We start from the raw sequence: 13,883 nt of genomic DNA, 5'->3' as shown, positions 1-13,883 counted from the left end.
ATTTCCTATCAGGAATGGGCAAGGGCTGTAATAAACCTGCAAGAAATGTGTGCTCTCCCTTATTCTGTTGACAAACCACACACTCCCTGACATACCTCTGAACATCATCCTTGAGCCCTTTCCATTGAAACCGCTCTTGGATTTGCCTGTAGGTCTTGAAAACCCCCAGATGTCTAGTTGTGGGTGCATCATGAAATGCCTTCAGTATCGCCTCTCTCAAATGTGATGATGGAATCAAATAAACCCTATCCTGAACTCTGATCAATCCATCTATCACCTCATAGCGATCATCCTGTATGGTACCTGAAATCAATCCAGAAGCCCAAGCATCTTCGACATACTCTGCTATAATCTGATCTCTCCAATCTCCTGAAATTTCTGCCAGAGCACATAAGTGAGGTCTCCGAGATAAGGCATTAGCCACCACATTTTTCTTACCTTTGACAAACTTTATGTCAAAGTCATAAGCTTGCAATTTAGTCAACCATTTTTGTTTCTGGTCATTAAGATCACGTTGGCTCATGAAGTATTTAATATTGTTGTGATCAGTCTTGATCACAAAACATTCACCTACGAAATATGATCAAAATTTGGCCAATGCATGCATTATGGCCAACATCTCTCCGTCATAGACAGAATAACTCTTCTCAACTCCTCGGAGCTTCCTACTCTCGAATGCAATGGGATGCTTCTCCTGCATCAATACTGCTCCAATCCCATCACCTGATGCATCACAATGAAGCTCAAAAGGCTTCGTGAAATCCGGTAGAGCTAGAACTGGACATGAAGACATTACTTGCTTGAAATGCTCAAAACACCTCTGTGCTACCCTTGTCCACACGAAGGCTCCTTTCCTGGTAAGATCTATCAAGGGTGTAGCAATATGTGAGAATCCCTTAACAAACCTCTTATAAAAACCACATAAACCAAAGAATCCCTTAAGCTGTGTAAGGTTTATGGGAGTAGGCCACTCTACAATAGCTCTAATCTTTTTGGGATCAACTCGAACGCCATCTGCACTAATGATATGCCCAAGGTAAAGGAGCTTAGTCATGCCAAACTCACATTTAGATTCCTTGGCATACAATGACTCTCTCTTCAGAATAGATAACACCTCCTCTAGATGATGTAAGTGCTCCTCCCAGGTCTTACTGAAGACCAAGATGTCATCAAAGAAGATCAAGACAAATTTCCTCAGCTGCTTCCTGAATACCTGGTTCATACAACTCTGAAATGTAGCGGGTGCATTGGTTAGACCAAATGGCATAACCATGAACTCAAAAGTGGCCATAGTGACATTGGAAGGCTATTTTCTCAATGTCCTTTGCTCTCATCTTGATCTGATGGTATCCGGATCGCAAATCAATTTTGGTGAAGAAACATGCCCCATGCAACTCATCAATCAGCTCATCAATCCTAGGAATGGGATACCTGTTTTTAATTGTTTTCTTATTCAGTGCCCTGTAATTGATGCACATGTGCATCGTCCCATCCTTCTTCTTTACCAATACTACTGCTGAAGCAAAGGGGCTCTTATTGGGCCTGATATGCCCCATCTCCAACAAATCCTTAATCGCCTTCTCTATCTCATCCTTATGTTTCTTAGGATGACGATAGGGAGTAATCATAACTGGTTTGGCTCCCTCCTCGAGCTCAATAACATGTTCCATCCCTCTGTCAGGAGGAACCCCATGAGGAATATCGCTAAATACTTTAGCGTGTCTATCAAGTATCTTCTGGATATCTGGTGGATGACTCTTTTTTTGTGGCTCTGGTGAAGTTGGCATAATGTAGCACTCTGCCGCCCACTCTATGTCATCATGACGAAAAAGTTTCTGCATTCTCCTCAAGGACACTACTCTGCAACCTCCATCTGAAAGTCCTCTAAGTACCACAGTTCTGCCCTCATGCTGGAATCTCATCTCCACTTTTGCTAGGTTGAGTGTGAACTCAACTAGTGAAGCCATCCATGTCATGCTGAGGATGACATCATAATCTCCCATGTCCACAACATAGAACTCATCCTCCAACTCATAGCCATCTCCAAACCTGATGTGAAGATTCGATATCTTTCGAGTGCATAATAATTTATCACCATTAGCCACCATGATTCTAAACCCTTCATGCTCCTCTATCTGTAACCCTCTCTTGGCTACCAACTTTACATCTATGAAGTTATGTGTAGCCCTAGTGTCAATAAGAGATATCACTTTCTGCCCCTGGATAGTACCCCTGACCTTAAATGTGATTGCCTTTTGGGCCCCTGTCAAGTGTGCCAATGATCTATCATCCTTAGGAATGTTGCTCTCCTCTATAATGTTACCCTCATTTGAATCGGAGTGCTGATCCTCCCCCTATGACTCTGACTCTTCTGCTGAAAAATACTCCATTTGATTTGCCTTAGCCTTGAGAGAACATTTATGCGATAAGTCCCAAGGCTCTCTACAATGGAAGCACAACTTCTTCTTTTGAAGTTTATTCAAGGTTTCATTGTCTAGTCCTTTTGATCCTTCTTTGGGTTTGCTATACTCTTTCTGAAACGATTTTTTGTCTTTGTCCTTGCGATAGGAAGAATTTGTTGAATGGTTTTTTCCTTTGTATACCCAAGGGGCTAAATCTTGTGTCTTTTTAGTTGCTTCAGCTAAGGTGAGTGGATCATGTCCCTTCACCCAACCTCGTAATGGATCAGCAAGACCATCACAAAATAACACCACCAATCTCCTAGGAGAGATATCAGTAACAAGTACAGACAAGCGCTGAAACTCGGCAATGTAAGCATCCACAAAACCTGACTGTTTTAGCTGTGCTAGCTCCTTGAAATGTAACTCGAGATCCCTAATGTCAAATCTCTCAATCAATGTTTCGGTGAATTCCTCATAGGATGTAATCTGATTATGCCCCAAAGTCACCATGCCATGATGCCATCATTCATGTGCAATGCCATCCAAGTGCATAGGCGCATACTTGATAGCCTCCTCCTCAGGCATAGGATTTAGCTGCAAGTATGTATCTACCTTCTGCACCCAAGCTCGTGCAGTCATCTTCCCTGAAGCATCATAATAAGGTAAAGAAAGTTTTTCAACTTTCTTTCTCAGCTCAAAGTTTTGATTCCTCCCTCCTGCTCTAGGCATGTGTCTCATCCTCAAGTCCATATAATCTATGAGGGAAATATCCACCTGAAACTCCGGTCCACTAGCCTCCCAATCCCTCCTGAACTGATCCTGTAACTCGATAATCTGCGGTTCCTCGATAATCTGCAGTTCATTTACTGGTTGAATCGGATCTCTGGGTGGGAAAGTGGGTAGAAGAGGTCTCGAGCTCGCAGTCCGTTCTGGGCGTGCAATGTGTCTAAAGTTATCAGCCTCATTCCCATTGTTGCCGTGTCTATTATTACCATTAATGTTATCCTTAGGACCATTGTTGTTGCCTTGGCCTCCATGGTTATTGTTTCCCCCATTGTTATTGTTTCCCTCATTGTTATTGTTTTTGTTGTTGGCATCACCTAGATTAATATTGACACCCATCTGTCTAGTCATGAGCTGCAACATCATGTCCATTCGCCTATTCTGCTCTTGCTGCATACGCTGCCCCTGCTTTAATGTATCTAGTAATTGTCTGAACATTACCTCCCCCTGATCTGGACCGGCATTCCCGCCTTTGCCTAATCCTGTATTCCTGTCATCTCGATCACCCATATAGTTGTCCTGATCAAAGAATATCTCCTTTGTGTCTGTATGGCTGGATTCAATGTCCACCTGCACGGATGTACTAGACTGTTTTCTTTGCAAGTCTGAAATCCTATTTTGTCTTGCTCTGGTATCGCGAAAATTATAAGGCCCTTGTCGCATGCTCAAATATAAATGCTTAGCCTATGTTTTTTATTTATTTATTTATGATTTTAGTGTTTTGACATTTCGTCAAACACTTTTCCCTCTATCCGGCTATTCCAATTCCCTATAAGAACTCCATAGGATGGCATGACTTATAGCTCTAATACCACTGTAATGGGCACTTCTGAATGTCCCAAAAAACTAAACCAAATTGCTGAAAGGAATTATGTCAAACAGTTTGCATTCAACCTCTTATTTCTCCATTTAATGTTTTAAACCCCTTATAACTCTAGGAATCAAACGTTTATTTGTTTGTTGTGTTTTGTGCATGGAATTGGTATCATACAACATAAACAAGAAAGAAACTACAATAATATGCAAAGTGAAAATGAACCGCTGCCAATAAAATGTTATTTTCCGAATTCATAAAATCAAATACATGGCAGATTTATCAACTCACTAATTACTTTAGCATTATTGACATAATACTCCAGCCCATGCTTTCGAACTTGCTGCTACAGTGCCGCTTGAATAGTACCGCATGAACAGTGCTGCTACAGTACTTTGTCCTTCAATTAGTCCACTACCTTCATAATATCATTCCCTCAAAGCGACATAAGCGTGGGACAAGTAGTGAAGAAAATATGAGCAAAATACCAAATCTGCCTGTAGCTGGAAATGCAACTAAATTGTTTGATAATGAAGCCGATAACAAAGAATTCCAAAGGCCAAACCTCAAGGGAATGACGTCTAGAATGTTACAAGAGAGGATAAACGTCCTCAAATGCCAAGAACGGAGCTGCAACTCACAAACCAATTTCTTCTCATATTCAACCTCTCTAATGAAGCCACAAATGCTTCCTTTTATTCTATTTCCAAAGATCCGCTCAACTCATATGGGCAATGTGGGATAAAAGATGTGTAATATATAAAACATATATTAAAATACCCCTTATGTCTCCCTTGGGTCCACATCCCCATAAAATAAATATTAAAGTAACACTTTAATATTTTACAATTAAATTAGACGTTACTTTAATAAAATTTCAGGCGTTAAAATATATTAGCAATTGGACTCCGAATAATGTGAGTGATAGCTCATTGAAAAGCTCTCACCGAGGAGTATCAAATCCAATCACCAAAATTGACCTACATTATGTCCTACCGACTTACTAAAAATAGTAAGTATGCCTGAAACTGAGTAAATCAACTTTGTTTTGGCCCAAACTGGAAATGACGAGGCCAAAACACTCCAAGATCCCATTAAACCCTTCGTTAGCCCTCGGGACCATGTAGAACAAGGCTAACACACACACACTTGGTCAACTGCTAAAATGGGGACATTACAACACACCACATATTTGTGACAACTAAAATGTTGGTGAGAGCGACACCGAAATCTAATGATGATGGCTGAAAAGTTGGGTAGTGGCTACAGGGTGGCTGAAAAGTTGGGTAGTGGCTATAGGGCAACTTATATGCACCTGTAGTCAGTGTTAAATAGTCTAAATCTTTTATATTTTCCTTGAATAGTGGTGCATATATGTTGCACGGTAGACAGTAGACAGTGCCGAAAAATTGGTGGTAAACAAATATCAAAAAATTAGTGTCTAATCTCCTTTTTTAAATGTAGAGCCTTCTATTGCAAATGAAAAAGAAGAAAAGCGGAAACGCAGATAAGGGTTCAGGGTTCCGAGTATTCCTCATCCATCCTTCCATTGAGTGTGAGTTTTATATATTTTAAATTGACACAAAGTTATGTAATTAGTTAGGTATATGAGTAAAGTTTTATATCGTACGAGTAGTTGGTTTGTTTGAATATTTAGATTACAAAATAATTTAATAATAATAAAATTGCCAAGTAAACATTCAATATAATACAATTAAAATCAATGACTATTTAAAATATGCTACTGTATTAAAATTAATATAATTATAAATTTACTTAGATATCTAACTCTAATTTTAGAAAATATTAATGCTCAAAAGTATTGACACTTATAATGTTTCACTAACAATATGAACAAGGTCAAACACAATTTACATATAGATTGACTCGTTTTTTTATAATGCACAAATATAAAGTCTTATACTTTTTTTAATGTAATTTTGATTTTAATAATAAGAAATAGTATAAAATTTTATTTAAAAAATTATAATATTAGTTATTTTTAAAAATATTTTATTTTTTAATTTGTTAAATCTTTTCTAGAATAATTTACTCTTATCTATTTTTACCTATTACCCTCTAAATTTATGGTTCTTTTTCATTATACTTGTTTTAATTTTAATGTTCTATATCAAAGATCATATACAAAAGATGATCAAATTGATCACATCCATTGATCATTTTTTTACTATTTCTGATACGTTCCAACCCTTTATAAGGTAGGGACTCTAGCTCTTCTAGAGCTCTTGTTGAGAATGTCTTGTAGAAAATGCTTTTATGATGTATGGTTGATTATGTTATTATTATTTTTGTTCGACTGTTTGAGATTATTATTTTAGATTGGTTAGGGTGATTGCATAGGGAACGAAAGGCTATTTGGTTTATTCTTTGGTTGATATCTTTGCAAGTAAGAAGTTTTCCATCTTATTAGGCACCATAAATTATAGTGATGCATTGTTTTCATTTTTAATCAGAAGTTAAAAGGATGAAGGATCAATTAAGTTTAATTAATATAAACAAAAAATAATATACAAAAAGATGTGTAGGAGATATTTCTATATCAATTTAAATTGTGATATTTAGTTTTAGAATCAAATCCATTGACCTTTGTTTCATAAGTGATGGTATCTTTTGCGGGAATGTATGGAACATTTAATAGTCATTACATTTAGTTGTTATCAGAAGTGGAGCATTGAGTTTTGTTTTGTAGTCACACATTCTAGTACAAACTCTAGAACAAACATGGTTAACCATAAAAAATTATTCAAAAGCAATTCACAAAACATAATTATTTAAGCAGTTAATTTATTCAATGAAAACTAATTAAAATTTGTATTTTAATTTATAAACTAACTAAAAAATTAAATTGGTCAATTGCATGTTTTTTTGCATTAACATTTTGGTTCAAACTCTATGATCTATCATTAGGATGAAAACGTGCAAGCAAGGAAAATGTGTCTTTCATGGCTTATCTACAAGAACAATGAAAGTGTTGTGTGACATTCAAAGAAATTTAAACCCTTCATCTACAAGAAAGCAACAGTGTATCTTAAACTTTTAAGCTTAATCATTAATTTTAAATGTTTAAAATAAAATTTAGTGTAATTTAAATATTAAGTTTGAAGATTACCTTCAAATATTCAACTTAAAATTGAAGTGTCCTCAAACTTTGAATTGTATTCCATATGAAGGCAAAGATCAAATATTTTAATTTATACATAGCATAATATAGTAGTAAAATGGAATAAAAGCTCTACTTGTGAAATATATTTTAGATGCAAATCTTTTAAGACATGAGATAGATTCAAACAATGTTGCCAGCAGACCTAAATTCCCATAAAAGTTGCCAAATTCCCTTTGAACAAATTTTGATTGTGCTCAAATTTCTTCTACAACATAGAGAATTTTCATGCGGCTTACTTGGCAAATTGGTGTACACACAAAATCATTTCATTTATGCTTGAACACAACTCTTTTTATTTAAACTCATGCGTGTTGGAAAAAGTAAAAAAAAATTGCATTGGTGAAAAGAAGTCTATAAATTTATTTTTTCAACAGCAGTGGCTCACAATAGTAGACAAAAGTAGTTCAACACAAATAATAATTCGCAGGTCATTGATATTGAAAAATAAGAAGTCTTTCACAAAAATAAAATATGCTTTGCCCATTACAAATTATTTTGCCACCTTAGAAGAAGGAAGCCCTAGATCAACGAATTATGACATGTTTCAGGGTTTTCAAAATGACAAATATATCCCTAGATATATGGAGCACAAGAGAGATGTTTACAAATATAGTCAGATGCTTCTTAATTCCTTAATCACAACCATAACTCCTAAGTTCGATACGAAGGAAAATAAACTGCTTATTGGCTCCTCCATTTGTGGGTCTCTTATCTAAAATACTCAACCAAATATGGATGTTTTAACTAAAAAAGGATTGGAAGTGTTGGTCCTGCTTCAAACCTTACCACTCAGGAAAAGGAATGAAATAAGGAAAGCCCTAATTGTGATGGCTCTGACAACAGGCAAAACAAAGAAGAATGGATCAATAAAGAGTCGTATAAAGATCTCTCACAATTAACCTAGATCCAAGATTAACAATGGTGCCCTAACCATTTATTAGAATCTAATAGGGTTCCATTAGGTCGAACAAACATAATTAATACAAGAGTAAAATCAAACAGTATGCCCATCCATTGAAATCTCAGAGTCCACCCAATTCATTTGGATAAAAAGGCATCAACCAAAACATATATATTGTTGGACAGGAGGGATATTCCCAAATGAAATCCCAATCCTGGCCAAGCAACGAGTCTTAAAGGATCTAGGGCTTATGGGTCTCAATAAAACTCTCCAAACAATAAGCAAGTTAATGGACTTCTCAAAGTTTGGCAAGAATAGCTATAATAGTAAGGATAATCTTAATCATTAGTAACAAGTACAATGAGAGCCACTAGATGGAGTGCCAAAATTTGGGCCTTTTTGCATTCTGGAATGGCTCAGATTCAAGTGACCCTAATCTAGAAAAATGATTGGAAGACTTTTGTGAGGAACAAGTATCTCTACCATGTCTAGTCATTTGGTTTATCTTCAATGTAAAAGTAAATCTATTAGGGATGAATTTATTTCAAAATATTTATGTATTTATAGAGGCTTCAATGTTAAATTCTTCAAATGGGAGCCAAATTTTAGTGAGTCTTCAGTAAAGAAAATTTGATCCCCAACCTAGGTATACACAAAATCTTTACCAATAGGACTAGTTCATTTCCAAATCTTAAAAAACATATAGGTTTTCCATAGGTGAACTTATAGGCATCAAATCTAACTATTTAAATTCCAACAACATCAAACTTTTAATCAATTTGGAAGTAGGGTAAAAAGATTTTAAGGCTATTAAAATTATCACAAACCAATCAATTTACAATATAACATTTGAAAAATATGAGGGATATATCCAAAAAAAATCGTAATGGAATCTAATGGGATAGCAATCACAAGGTTTATTGAAAGGAACACAAATTTTAAACATGTCTTCCATCAATGGACAAAAGGAATAAACCTCAAACAAGAAAGCCTTTATCTAACAACTTGGATCACTAAAACTTACTAGCAATAGAGAGGACAGAAAAGAACAATTTAAGTATGTGAAAATTGAATCTTGCTAGTGAAATATGCTACCCAACAGTGGATATAGAAGATGGGGAAATAGTGGCAAAAGATATGGAGAAAACAATCATTAACAAGGATATCACCCAATCAGAGGAGCAACAAATAAAAAAGGATTGAACAAAGGGCATAATTAACTCTTCTCAAGAGAATGCTATGAATATAGTGGAAAGCAACAATATTGAGGAAAATATCAACAAATTACAACAATGTGAAATCTGTGTACAACAAAATATATTTATAGAAGATTTTAGAGAAAATCTTGTCATTCATAGCAAGTTGATTCAAAACACAATGCTTATCCATATTGATATTAGTGATCAACTAATTCTATGGGACAAAGTCCATAAAGAGCACTTCTAGACACTCAATCAAATTGAGACAACAGATAATAGTTCCAAACATAGTAAGGAAGATGAAATAGATAATATTAGCTGCCAGCCACAAAAGATAGACAGAAGTCCAAAACTAATAAGTATAGATCCAAATCGGCCATTGAACTCAAAGAAAAGACTAAATGAGAATCACAAAATAGCCAGGATGAATCAAACAATTAGGAGGCAATTAATATCCCTGAAACTGAAACTCAAGTAGATAACTAAATATCAAAGTGGAGAAATATTGGAATAGAACAAGACATGTGAGGAGAATAAACTAGTAGAAGAAGCAAATACTGGCTTGACAGGGTGTATCAACAAGGATCAAGAAGAAGAAGCTTCTCAGAGTGAAATAACAGTAGAAACTCTCAACCTAAATGATTTAAAATACCTCAAGACGACACCAATTTCAGAAAAAAATACAAACGATCATTCCTAATGGCACAAGAAAGAGACCAAAGGTATTAAAACAAAAATCCTGCAAGTTTTGACAAACTTTGATAGGAAGGAATAATCCATTTGAGGATAAGGTAACAAAGACAAGCATCCAAGAAAAGATTGAACAAGATTGACGAAATTTGGCACAAATTCCTATAGAAATAGAAACTATAATAAGTGTGAGACAATTCCAAATTGATTCTAGGAGGAATTTGGAATTCTAGCCCCATTAGATCAAAATCAAGTAAATATAAAGGAAATCGGGGAAGAAAAATATAAAGAAAAAATGGAAATAATAGAGGATGAGAAAATCAACATTAGTGAACAAATAATTCAAGAGCTAAGAGAAGAAAGTGAAGATACAATAGACGAATCAATTGTAAATAGTACTCAAAATGCAAATGGAAATATCGATAAATTGGGCTTAGCCACAACCATGGAAGGCTCAAATACTTTGAACTGAGGAAAAAAACCCAAAAAACAAGGGAGGAAATCATTAACTAAATTGGGAACTGGCATAGGTAAAGAAGGGAATCAAAAAAAGATTCAAGATGTACTTAAAGTTGTGAAGGGGAAAAGCCTTCCCATAGAGCAATGGGGATAACAACATGGAATGTTAGGGGATTGAATGCCCCTAACAAGAAGCACTTGTTGAAGCGCATGTTGAAGTGCAACTTAACCCTCCTTGAATATGAAAATATTATAATACAAGAAACTTAGCTAAATAAAGAAGGAGATCATCTAAGTAAAGAACTCAGTTTATGGAAAACTAGTATGATAGAAGCTACAAGGGCCTTGGGAGGCATTGGCATTATTTAAGATCTTGGAAAGATAGACTTCAGTAGGATGGTATCAAATAACAACTGGATGGGAGGGAAAATTAAAAGTTTCAAAAGTGACATTCAGTTCACACTTATAAATGTATATGGTCCTACCCCAATAGTAGATAAGAGGGCATTATAGAATGAAATTTGCAATTTGATGGAAAATAATCATACAAAAAAAATTGTATTGGGCGAGGTGGGGGTGATTTTAATGCCCTTTTAAACTTGGAAGAAAGTATGGATGATCACAAATTATAACATAAGTGATAATATATTTTAGAGAATGGTTTGCAAGTAATATTTTAATAGATATCCTGACAACTAATGGATTATACACATGGAATAACATAAGGGCAGGGTTTTGTCACATAGTAGAAAGGCTAGATAGATTTGTATTCAAAGGAGATCTAAGTACCTTCAATTATACAATTCAATCTCCAATCCTACTTAATGTTGGATTAAATCATTTCCTAGTTAGACTAGAAATAGTAGAACAACAAAAACCCCCAAAAACATCCCTTCAAAAGTGAAAAAATGTGGTTTCTAGATGATAATTTTGTGAATAACATTAAACAATGGTAGCAAGAAGGAAAATGTGAAGGATCCAAGATGTTTTGTTTTGTATCTAAACTAAATCTTTTAAAGGAAAACATATTAAAGTGGAATAAAAATCACTTGAACAATGCATTTAAAGAGAAATTAGAAAATGGAGATGAATTAAAAAAACTAAATGAAGATGTGATTAAAAAAATGGAACAGATAATGAAAAATATTCAAAAGAAAAAAAACTACTAGAAAAACAAGAAAATATATTTGCAAAAGAGGAATTATTTTGAAAACAAAAATCTTGAGAGACTTGACTATCATAAGGAGATCGAAACACTTTTTTTTCCACAATAGTGCCCTAAATAACATAAACATTAATAGGATAACAAAGGAAATGTAATGGAAAATCTAGCTCAAATAGCATAAGATTTTATGCAATATTTTAAAGACATTTTCAACAATTATGAATATTCTAATGTTTCTGCTCAAAATTTAATGAAAAGTTCTATACCTAAATCAATAACAAAACAAGATAATAATTTCTCAACCAAAAAATTCTCATTAGAAGAAATAAAAGTAGTCCTCTTTAATCTTAACCCAAATAAATATCTAGATCTAGATGAATTCAAGCCTTTTCTTCTAGAAATGTTGGGATGTTTTTAGGTATAATTTATGGGAAGCAATCAAGGCTACTAGAAATTCAAGATATCTACTTACAGAAATCAACAATACCTTTCTAGCATTAATGAGGAACTTAGGGACTTTCGTCATATTGCATTATGTAATACCATGTATAAAATACTAACTAAAGCTTTAGCTAACAAAATCAAAATAATACTTCATAAAATCATTTTTGAAGAACAAATAGGTTTTGTACCTAGCAAATCAATTCTCGATGGAGTAATTATAATTCAAGAAATCATCCACTCAACACAAATTGACAAGGAACATAGTATGCTTGTGAAACTAGATATATGAAAAATATTTGATAATGTAGACTGGGGATTCTTATGCAAGACAATGGAAGCCTTTGGATTCTGTCATTAATGGATAAATCTTATTTGTAGTTGTATCTCAACACCCAAATTATCATTACTCTTTAATGGAACACCAAAAGGATTCTTCAATATATCACGAGGGATTGAGCAAGGAGATCCATTACCACCATTCCTATTCATCATTATGGAAGAGGTTTATGGTAGAGCTATAAAAAAGGCTCAAGTAGAAGATAAAATCAAAGGTATTTTAGCAACATAAGGCATGTCTAAAGTAACACACCAACAATTTTCAGACGATACTATTCTCTCGGAAGAGCACAATGGAAGATGTGTGAAACTTCACCAAATAATCAAATCATATATGGAAGTGTCGAGGTAGAAAGTAATTGCTGAAAAGTCAAAAAATTTATTTTTAAACAATCATCCATGTATGGAAAGAAGCATCTATAACTTAATGATTTATACATAAGGTATTTTCCCATGCAAATATCTAGGTATCCAACTGGAAAAAGGAGCAAGAGATAATAAATCTTGGAAGCAAATATAAAAGAAACTAGATAAAAAAAATAATGTTGGAAAGGTGTGTGGCTTGCAAAGGCTTGTCAATTAAATATGATAAAACTAGTACTATCTACCATTCCAACCTATGAAATGTCACGTTTACCACTCTCAAAAGGTATTAAAAGAAATCTAGACAACAAATTAAAGAATTTCTTTTGGAAAGGAATACGAGATATGGAAAAATAAAATAAGAAATTATTAAATGGGACAAAATTTACATATCAAAAGAGTTTGGTAGATTAGGAATTAGGAATTTGAATTGGAAAAATGAATCATTAGGATCCAAATTAGTTTGGAGAAATTATAATGAACACGAAAATAAATAGACTAAAATTCTATATCATAAATATATGAATAACCCTAATCCCTTGTCTTTATTTCAAACCAAAAAAACACCTAAAGGTTTTTAATGTCCCTGATTATTCTCCTAACGAATCTCTTGCAAAACCAGTATTAGTACAATAATTCATCAAATATTAGTAATCTAAAAATTTATTCTAAGTTAGTGGAAAAATTTGTCCCTAATAGCCTCATCCAATAAATAAAGAGATCCATCTCTTAATGAGTATATCACTCATTCTCTTATGGAACTCTGGTACTTATAAATAACGAGATCCATCCCTTAATGAATATATTAGTCATTCTCTTATGAAACTTTGATACCTATAAATAACTAACGAGATCCATCTCTTAATAGATATATTATTCATTCTCTTATGAAACTCTAGTACCTATAAATAACAAATACTTGTTCTCTTTGTGAAATTCAAATAGAATTAATTTAATTATTCATTTCGTTTAATTCTATTAACTTTTCTGTTAATACGATTCATGAAAAGTTCGCTACTTTTAATTTGTAAGTATATATCTTGTGTCTTTGATTCCTTTCCAAAGCTCCACTGAATATTATTCTTAAATTGCTCTGTTTATTCTGCAAAGGTACGGCATACTGAGTGACATGTAAGGCGGCTA

The sequence above is a fragment of the Cupressus sempervirens genome, chromosome 5 (genome assembly GCF_028749045.1).
Source record: "Cupressus sempervirens isolate cs-2001-9-10 chromosome 5, ASM2874904v1, whole genome shotgun sequence".
NCBI lineage: Eukaryota > Viridiplantae > Streptophyta > Pinopsida > Cupressales > Cupressaceae > Cupressus > Cupressus sempervirens.
This window is presented reverse-complemented; position numbering follows the sequence as displayed.